A 10,435-nucleotide genomic window follows, 5' to 3' on the forward strand; every position below is an offset into this window, starting at 1 on the left:
TGTGTGTCTGTCGGCACCACAGATCAACTGGCCTCTGCCACTGAAAGGTGGGGCTGGGAGAGAGTCCAAGGCCAATGGGAACCAGTGAAGGTGAGGCTGGGCTAGTCCAGGACCAATGGGGCCCGGTCGGCATGGAGGTTCTTTTGACTCTCATCTCAGCCTGAATCCAACTTTGGTTGCACTTCCTGTTCAGTTACTTCCTGTTCAGTTACAGAACCCTTCTTGGCCCCCATTGGCTCCCCTTGAGACAGAGCAGAGGTCATTGAAAATTCAACAAGGGCCTGAGGACAGAGCACAGGATGCATGGGGGCCAAGGGGCCACACTGGGGCCCCAACCTAATCCCATACCACCCCATGCCTCCCCAATAAACCCAGCTATGAAAGTCAGTAAGGCTTGACAGTAGCCCACCTCACAAGCTGTCAGGGAATTCTCTTATTTTTTTCTGCTGGGTCAGCCACAAGAAGCTCTGGGCTTTCATCATGTTTTGTAGCGGCCATGGGGCTTGCAGTATACAGGGTATTCCTATTTCCTACAATATTCGCAGCATTGGCTGGTTAGTGCACCAACAGCAGTTTGAGCTGGAGGTTTGACTCAAAAGAAGGTGCTTTGTGGCCCTTGGCCTGTTATTCTAACATTCAGTTCAGTGATATTTACGATGGGAGTTATACCATACATGTGAATGTGAATGGCCATTAACTTTGGTGAAAAGCATGACTCCTCCTTTCGGTGGTGCAGCATTCAAGAGTTGAGGTTGACTGATTCTTATACAGTAAGTCATGCAGTACATGATATACATAATCATCTTATAAAATTAGTTTATATATTGACAGACGGTGTTGTCAACCACACATTTTCGTCATGGCAAATGTTCAATTGCATAACAGTTGCTCCTTTACCTATTTCTAGGGTAATTTTAGGCCATTGAATCAATCTGGGCCCTGGTCAAAAGTAATGGACTAAATAGGGAATGGGGTGCCATTTGGAACGTAGCCATACAGCATACAGTATGACTTTGCTTTAATAGTGTGTGTGCCACTGTGACTGCATATTGACACAGTGATATGTGTTTCTCACTTAACCCTCCGCTTGGTGCTGACTGTCAGTCTGTCTTTCTGTCTGTCAGTCCCCGAAGACGTCAGTCCTCATAACCATCACATCCTGAGGAAGAAGGAGGACGCCAGCGGATGACGACATGTTTGCCGTCGCAGCGTGGGATAAAATGAGGTAAGGCTATGGGCTGCACACACACACACACACACACACACACACACACACACACACACACACACACACACACACACACACACACACACACACACACACACACACACACACACACACACACACACACACACACACACACACACACACACACACACACACACTCACACACACACACACAGACTCCCCCCTGTTAACACAAACGTAGGTTTGGCAGGGAGCGATGGTGGACAGTATCATTGGTTGATTGAAGTCTTATTTATGGCGTTTACGCTCCTGATGGCAATTTTTGTGCTACTGACTAAGCATGATCTACAAATGTCAACATTCTCGGCTTCAACCAAAGTGTCCATTTATAGAAGCAAAACAGAAAACCAAATGCTGACATCAAAACCTTCAAAATCGACAGCTATATTTTATGCAACATAACCTACAGTTTTAGAAGCTCAAATATAGAATCCACGACTCTCAGCAGAAAAGTTACAGGTTTTATTCAAACAGTCTTAAAATATCACTCGTATCTGTCACATCAGCCCAAGGCCAATAGTCTGAGCTCGGTTTAACTGTGGAACAGATCATATGTTGAGTATCCCCTTAAGGCATATATCACCATAACCCGTAATCCTAACCATTAACCTTTCCCTAATAACCTGTCCTTCAACTGTCAAATAAGACACAATAGGTTCTGTACTTCCAGAGCATGTTCCTCGTCATTTCTTAAAATCTCAAGTTCCAGTTTCCGTGGGCCTTGAAATACCAAATACCCTGGCAGAATATATTCCACTATTTCCCAAGCATCTGTTATAATTTACCTGCAAACAAGCTGGCTGAACATTTTGCTCTCTCTCTCTGTCTCTCTCTCTGTCTCTCTCTCTCTCTCTCTCTCTCTCTCTCTCTCTCTCTCTCTCTCTCTCTCTCTCTCTCTCTCTCTCTCTCTCTCTCTCTCTCTCTCTCTCTCTCTCTCTCTCTCTCTCTCTCTCTCTCTCTCTCTCTCTCTCTTTCTCTCTCACTCTGTCTCTCTCTCTGTCTCTCTCTCTATCTCTCAATTCAATTCAATTCAATTTCAATTCAATTCAATTCAATTCAATTCAATTTAAGGGCTTTATTGGCATGGGAAACGTATGTTAACATTGCCAAAGCAAGTGAAGTAGATAGTAAGCAAAAGTGAAATAAACAATAAATATTAACAGTAAACATTACACTCAGAAGTTTCAAAAGAATAAAGACATTTCAAATGTCATATTATGTATATATACAGTGTTGTAACAATGTGCAAATAGTTAAAGTACAAATGGGAAAATAAATAAATATAAATATGGGTTGTATTTACAATGGTGTTTGTTCTTCACTGGTTGCCCTTTTCTTGTGGCAACAGGTCACAAATCTTGCAGCTGTGATGGCACACTGTGTTTTTTCACCCAGTAGATAGGGGAGTTTATCAAAATTGGGTTTGTTTTCTAATTCTTTGTGGATCGCTGTAATCTGAGGGAAATATGTGTCTCTAATATGGTCATACATTTGGCAGGAGGTTAGGAAGTGCAGCTCAGTTTCCACCTCATTTTGTGGGCAGTGTGCACATAACCTGTCTTCTCTTGAGAGCCTACGGCGGCCTTTCTCAATAGCAAGGCTATGCTCACTGAGTCTGTACATAGTCAAAGCTTTCCTTAAGTTTGGGTCAGTCACAGTGGTCAGGTATTCTGCCACTGTGTACTCTCTGTTTAGGGCCAAATAGCATTCTAGTTTGCTTTGTTTTTTTGTTTGTTCTTTCCAATGTGTCAAGTAATTCTCTTTTTGTTTTCTCATGATTTGGTTGGGTCTAATTGTGTTGTTGTTGTTGTTGTTATTGTTGTCCTGGGGCTGAGTGGGGTCTGTTTGTGTTTGTGAACAGAGCCCCAGTGTCACGATCGTTGACAGATGAAGCGGACCAAGGCGCAGCGTGATAAGCGTACATTCTTTATTTAGTACACACACGAACCAAAACAACAAACGAAACGTGAAGTCCTAGGTTACAACACAAACCTTTCGGAACAAGATCCCACCACCTAACATGCCACAAGGCTGCCTAAGTATGGTTCCCAATCAGAGACAACGAGCTACAGCTGTCTCTGATTGGGAACCACCCTGGCCAACTAAACGATCTAGAACAAAAACCAATGAAAACTAAACATAGAAAATCCACACCCTGGCTCAACATTTAAGAGTCCCCAGAGCCAGGGCGTGACAGTACCCCCCCCCCAAAGGCGCGGACTGCGACCGCGCCACACCAACACAACAGGGTAGGGGCCGGGTGGGCACACCACCACTCTCTCTCTACCCCCCCGTTGCGCCCCTGGTCTGGTCCCGCTGGCCGGAGCTGGACTGGACACCGGTGGAGCGGATTGCTCTGGCTCCGGAGTGGAGCAGCTGACCGGTGCCGGACCAGGCACCGGTGGAACAGGCACGGACCGTGCCGGACCGGGCTGGCGACGCGCACCACAGGCTTGGTGCGAGGGACAGGAACAGGCCGGACCGGGCTGGCGACGCGCACCACAGGCTTGGTGCGAGGGACAGGAACAGGCCGGACCGGGCTGGCGACGCGCACCACTGGCTTGGTGCGGGGAGCAGGAACAGGCCGGACCGGGCTGGCGACGCGCACCACTGGCTTGGTGCGGGGAGCAGAACAGGCCGGACCGGGCTGGCGACGCGCACCACTGGCTTGGTGCGGGGTGCAGGAACAGGCCGGACCGGGCTGGCGACGCGCACCACTGGCTTGGTGCGGGGAGCAGGAACAGGCCGGACCGGGCTGACGACGTGCACCACAGGTTTGGTGCGGGGGACAGGAACAGGTCGGGCCGGACTGGGAACACACACCACTGGCCTTGATCGGGAATCAGGAACGGGCCGGACCGGACTGGTGACACACACCACTTGCTTGGTGCGAGGAGCGGGACTGGGTTTCCTCATAAACCTCCGCTCCCTCTGCTGCCTAACCAGTTCCTCTCGCCGTGCCTCTACACTCTCCTTCTCCCTCGTGACCAATAGCCCCCATAACCTGGTGGCCTCCTCTCCTAGTCCGCCGATTCGCCCTGTAGCTGCCTCCAGCAGCCCCGTCGTCCACGGCGTGTGCCCCCCCAAAAAAATTTATTGGGGTTGCCTCTTGCGTGTCCGTCGTCGGCACGGTTGGCGCCGTTTTTCCTCTCCTGCCTGGGCATTTACTTTTGCCCATGGCCCTCTGCCCGCGAATATGTCCTCCCATGACCACCATTCGCCCACCTGAGCCATCGCCCTCTTCTCCTCCTGGGCACGCTGCTTGGTCCTCTGGTGGTGGGATCTTCTGTCACGATCGTTGACAGATGAAGCGGACCAAGGCACAGCGTGATAAGCGTACATTCTTTATTTAGGACACACACGAACTAAAACAACAAACGAAACGTGAACTCCTAGGTTACAACACAAACCTCTACGGAACAAGATCCCACCACCTAACATGCCACAAGGCTGCCTAAGTATGGTCCCCAATCAGAGACAACGAGCTACAGCTGTCTCTGATTGGGAACCACCCTGGCCAACATAGAAACTAAACGATCTAGAACAAAAACCAATGAAAACTAAACATAGAAAATCCACACCCTGGCTCAACATTTAAGAGTCCCCAGAGCCAGGGCGTGACACCCAGGACCAGCTTACTTAGGGGACTCTTCTCCAAGTTCATCTCTCTGTAGGTGATGGCTTTGTTATGGAAGGTTTGGGAATCGCTTCCTTTTATGTGGTTATAGAATTTAACGGCTCTTTTCTGGATTTTGATAATTAGCGGCTATTGGCCTAATTCTGCTCTGCATGCATTATTTGGTGTTTTACGTTGTACACAGAGGATGTTTTTGCAGAATTCTGCATGCAGAGTCTCAATTTGGTGTTTGTCCCATTTAGTGAATTATTGGTTGGTGAGCGGACCCCAGACCTCACAACCATAAAGGGCAATGGGTTCTATAACTGATTCAAGTATTTTTAGCCAGATCCTAATTGGTATGTCAAATTTTATGTTCCTTTTGATGGCATAGAAGGCCCTTCTTGCCTTGTCTGATCGTTCACAGCTTTGTGGAAGTTACCTGTGGCGCTGATGTTTAGGCCGAGGTATGTATAGTTTTTTGTGTGCTCTAGGGCAACGGTGTCTAGATGGAATTTGTATTTGTGGTCCTGGCAACTGGACCTTTTTTGGAACACCATTATTTTTGTCTTACTGAGATTTACTGTCAGGGCCCAGGTCTAACAGAATCTGTGCAGAAGATCTAGGTGCTGCTGTAGGCCCCCCTTGGTTGGTGACAGAAGCACCAGATCATCAGCAAACAGAAGACATTTGACTTCAGATTCTAGTAGGGTGAGGCCGGGTGCTGCAGACTGTTCTAGTGCCCTCGCCAATTCGTTGATATCTCTCTCTCTCGCTCTCTCTCTCTCTCTCTCTCTCTCTCTCTTCTCTCTGTCTGTCTGTCTGTCTGTCTGTCTGTCTGTCTGTCTGTCTGTCTGTCTGTCTGTCTGTCTGTCTGTCTGTCTGTCTGTCTGTCTGTCTGTCTGTCTGTCTGTCTGTCTGTCTGTCTGTCTCTCTCTCTCTCTCTCTCTCTCTCTCTCTCTCTCTCTCTCTCTCTCTCTCTCTCTCTCTCTCTCTCTCTCTCTACTGCAGGGTAGGGGCCGGAACCTTCTACTGCAGGCCTATACCTCCAGGAACCTTATACTACCAACCTATACCTCAATAGGAACCTTATACTGCAGGCCTATACCTCCAGGAACCTTATACTACAGGCCTAAACCTACAGGAACCTTATTCTACCAACCTATACCTCAATAGGAACCTTATACCGCAGGCCTATACCTCCAGGAACCTTATACTGCAGGCCTAAACCTCCAGGAACCTTATTCTACCAACCTATATCTCAATAGTAACCTTCTACTGCAGGCCTATACCTCCAGGAACCTTAAAGGCTCTGCATGGTCAATCCGAAATCTGCAATGGCTTTACAGCATTTACTGTGATACGGCCTCTGTAGAAGTCAGGGCATTCATACTTCTTGCGCTTCGTGGAGCAGAGCAAGGCTATTGTGAAGGAAGTTGTCAATGAAGTGTGTTTGTGTTTATAAAGGACTTCCCGCCCCACCTACTGTCAACCAATCATGTGAATGCGGAGCTATATGGGGCCTTTCGCATTGTTACAAAAATTGGGAGGCGCACGGGGGGGACAATGCAAATAGTCCGGGTAGCCATGATTAGCTGTTCATGGTGCCGTCTTTACAGGTCTGCTTTACTTTACCCAGAGCTCATGTTAATCATGTGAGATGTCTCTTACCCGGCTTCCACAGAGATTGAACTAGAGAGAGATCTGACCGTAAGTCACATCTTACGGTGACTAAAGCATGATACCCCTATCATCATATACAGCGGGGTTCCCCAACTGGCAGGTATAGGCCCAAGTTTGGTTTCAAAATCAATAATTATGTTGGACATAAAAGACTGTAAAAATACCAGCCAATCAGCTCCCAGTGCTTCCAAAGTATTCCCACACATAATATAAATATATTTGTGATCGTATACAAACGTAAGCAAGGTTTGAAATTATTATCTTTTAGTCAAATTGTATATTTGTTTGGGCTTCTTGCAGTCAATTTGCAGTCTACAAATTATTTGTAATTATGTTCCGGGCCTCCTGACCATCCTCTTAAGAAAATAATTGGCCCACGGCTGAATCTAGTGTATGATCACTTTGAATTTTCCACTGGCTGCCCCACCACCACAGAAAGCGCTGAGTTAGGCTGAAACACCTGCATTTTGGAGCTGCCTTACTCAAGAAACCAAAAAAGAGACCATGTTTGTATGGAGGCTTTATTAACTCAATTATTTTTTTATTGTATTTTTTACTTCGTTTGCAAACTGATATGTGATATGTTTTTAATGCCAAAATAACATGCAAAACAGGCAACCTGCCCTGAATGACGGGTCACCACTGCTCCGCTGTAACCAAGAAGCTTGATTTTGACATAATATGCAATTTAGCAGACGCTTTTATCCAAAGCGACTTACAGTCATGTGTGCATACAGTTTTACGTATGGGTGGTCCCGGGGATCGAACCCACTACCCTGGCGTTACAAGCGCCATGCTCTAACAATTGAGCTACAAGTAGCAACTGCATCAGATCTACAAATCCATTAGCTAGACCACACGATTAGACAACAATCACCCCATTATACCCATTTGGTTTTGCAACTCAGTGAACCTGCGCAGCATTCGCTCAATTTGATGCCTACAAACAAAGATTTCGATGCATATCAAATTACCCAGCAGCCATTTAGAAACAACAAGTCGTAAAAAAAATGGTTATTTCTTAATTAAAAAATTTCTTCTGGCTGTTTAAATCGGCCACATCTTGAAAAAGAGGACAGGGACATGCGTTTTGTTTAGATTGTACACTTTTTTCTTAAAACAAATATGGTTACCTGTCACCTCTTAGCTAGCAAGTTAGCAAATCAAATGCAATGCTGGAGCCCTGAGCTGGATATAAGTAATTTGACACATCTTAAGTTTCTTATAGTTATACTTAAGTTATGGTTATAAGCAGTGGCATAGCATGCACCCCTGCAGCCCTGGCAAGCCACATAAGAGCAAGGTAAGGGTTATTCTACATAGAAGATCATAGGAAATCCAAGGACATATTGTCTATAATACTGTACTAAGCTCACATACTTGCTGTCACAAACTCCAAACTCTTGTCACTGACAAGTTGCATATTAATTTCCCACTGAGCAAACAATTTCTGTACTTACAGCATTCTTATAAATGCATTTTTTTTATCAGGTTTTTGCTTGGTGGATTTTTTTATTGACATTTGTCAATAAAACTCATGATGCAATGTGTACTACTTGTAGTCCTGGTTGTCCTGAAAAGAAAACGGTAAAACGCTTCAATATTATTATTATGATGATGATGATGATGATGATGATGATGATTATGATAGTATTGTTATTATTATTATTATTATTATTATTATTATTATTATTATATTAATCATAATAATCCATATCACATGTTATACCCCATGATTCACTGGACTAGATTTGAATTAGCAATTTAATTAATATGGCAGAAAGAAAATAAATACCAGTTCACTCACAACAAGTCAAATTACGAACCAACAGGTCTCTCTCCCTCTGTAACTGGTCTCTAATCTTCAAAGGATCAAAACATCTAAAAGTTAATGAGTAAAACACCAGGTCATAAGTAGCCAACACTTATAACAAGATGATAAGCAATTAACATAATATGAACTCACAGTAGAGGTACAGTCCTATGATCCCAGCCAGTAACATATGAACTCACAGTAGAGGTACAGTCCTATGATCCCAGCCAGTAACATATGAACTCACAGTAGAGGTACAGTCCTATGATCCCAGCCAGTAACATATGAACTCACAGTAGAGGTACAGTCCTATGATCCCAGCCAGTAACATATGAACTCACAGTAGAGGTACAGTCCTATGATCCCAGCCAGTAACATATGAACTCACAGTAGAGGTGCAATCCTATGATTCCAGCCAGTAGGAGAACACTCAGCAGCCCCAGACACACTGCAGCAGCTCTTAAAGGTATCTTCTCTGGTCTCTTCTCTGGTGTGTGTGTGTGTGTGTGTGTGTGTGTGTGTGTGTGTGTGTGTGTGTGTGTGTGTGTGTGTGTGTGTGTGTGTGTGTGTGTGTGTGTGTGTGTGTGTGTGTGTGTGTGTGTGTGTGTGTGTGTGTGTGTGTGTGCGTGCGTGCGTGCATGTGTTTGTACGTTACCTGAGTATTCAGCTCCTGGTCTTCTCATTGGGGTAACATCCTCAGTCATGTTTCTCAAGTCAGCAAACTGGATGATGTTTGCAGCGTCATCATAGATGGGCTCCTTATGCATGTCTTCTTTTCCATTATAAAACTGGTCCAGACAAACAAAGGCTATCTGTTCATACTGTTTATACACTGAGTATACCTAACATAGACTGACCAGGTGAATCTAGGTGAAAGCTTTGATCCCTTATTGATGTCACTTGTTAAATCTACTTCAATCAGTGTAGAAGCCTTGAGACAATTGAGACATGGATTGTGTATGTATGTATCAGAGGGTTCTGATAACATTATGTAAAAGCCACAACCAAATGTATAATCCCCTTTCTTTCACATTTTCATATTGGACCGTTTGTTTACTTCAAAACATGCTCCTTGGTGTGTGGTGAGCATTCTGGCAAGAAATGGTTGCTGTTATGAATTTCCCAGCCGAGGGTGCTCTATGACTATTTTTCAGCGTGTATGATGTTTGTTTATGTCTGGCGGGCGGCGCGTAGTCTAGCTCTTCGCCCCACGTGAGAGATATCGATCACTCCCAGCTAGTGGCTCCAGCCAATCAGACTGTCCCCACCAGTGGAGGCTCCTCAGAGGAGGAAAGGGAGGACCATCCTCCTTAGTGAATTCCATAAAAATAAAAATAGTGAAAATTTAAGAAAGTTATCATTTTTTGATAAAACTTGACTAAATATATTCACATGTCACCAAATAATTTATTAAAACACACTGTTTTGCAGTGAAGGTCTACAGTAGCCTCTACAGCACTTTGTAGGGCAGTGGTTGCCAACCTTTTTCGGTTACTGTACATTTTGCTCTGCCCAGAGTTCCCTTGAAGCACCCCCCTCATGTGCATTTGACCAGTAAGCCTATGGTCTCATGAGTCTTCTCAAGTACCCCCTGTGGATAGGCCAAGTACCTGCAGGGGTCCTAGTATCCCTGGTTGGGAAACACTGCTGTAGGGTAGCACCATTCTAGTGGCTATGTTGACTATGACGTTAGCTAATATGGTGACAAAGATATAGGCTGTGTATAGCGGTTATGATATGAAGGTTTGGCTTGGAAAGGTTTTTCGATATGTCTCCCGAGTGGCGCAGTGGTCTAAGGCACTGCATCACAGTGCTAGCTGTGCCACTAGAGATCCTGGTTCGAATCCAGGCTCTGTTGTAGCCGGCTGCAACCAGGAGACCCATGGGGCGGTGCACAATTGGTCCAGGGTAGGGGAGGGAATGGCCGGCAGGGATGTAGCTCAGTTGGTAGAGCATGGTGTTTGCAACGCCAGGGTTGTGGGTTTGATTCCCACGGGGGGCCAGTATGAAAAATAAAAAATTAATGTATGCACTCATTAGTTGCTCTGGATAAGAGCGTCTGCTAATTGACTAA

Source organism: Coregonus clupeaformis, chromosome 7 (assembly GCF_020615455.1).
Source record: "Coregonus clupeaformis isolate EN_2021a chromosome 7, ASM2061545v1, whole genome shotgun sequence".
Taxonomy (NCBI): Eukaryota; Metazoa; Chordata; class Actinopteri; order Salmoniformes; family Salmonidae; genus Coregonus; species Coregonus clupeaformis.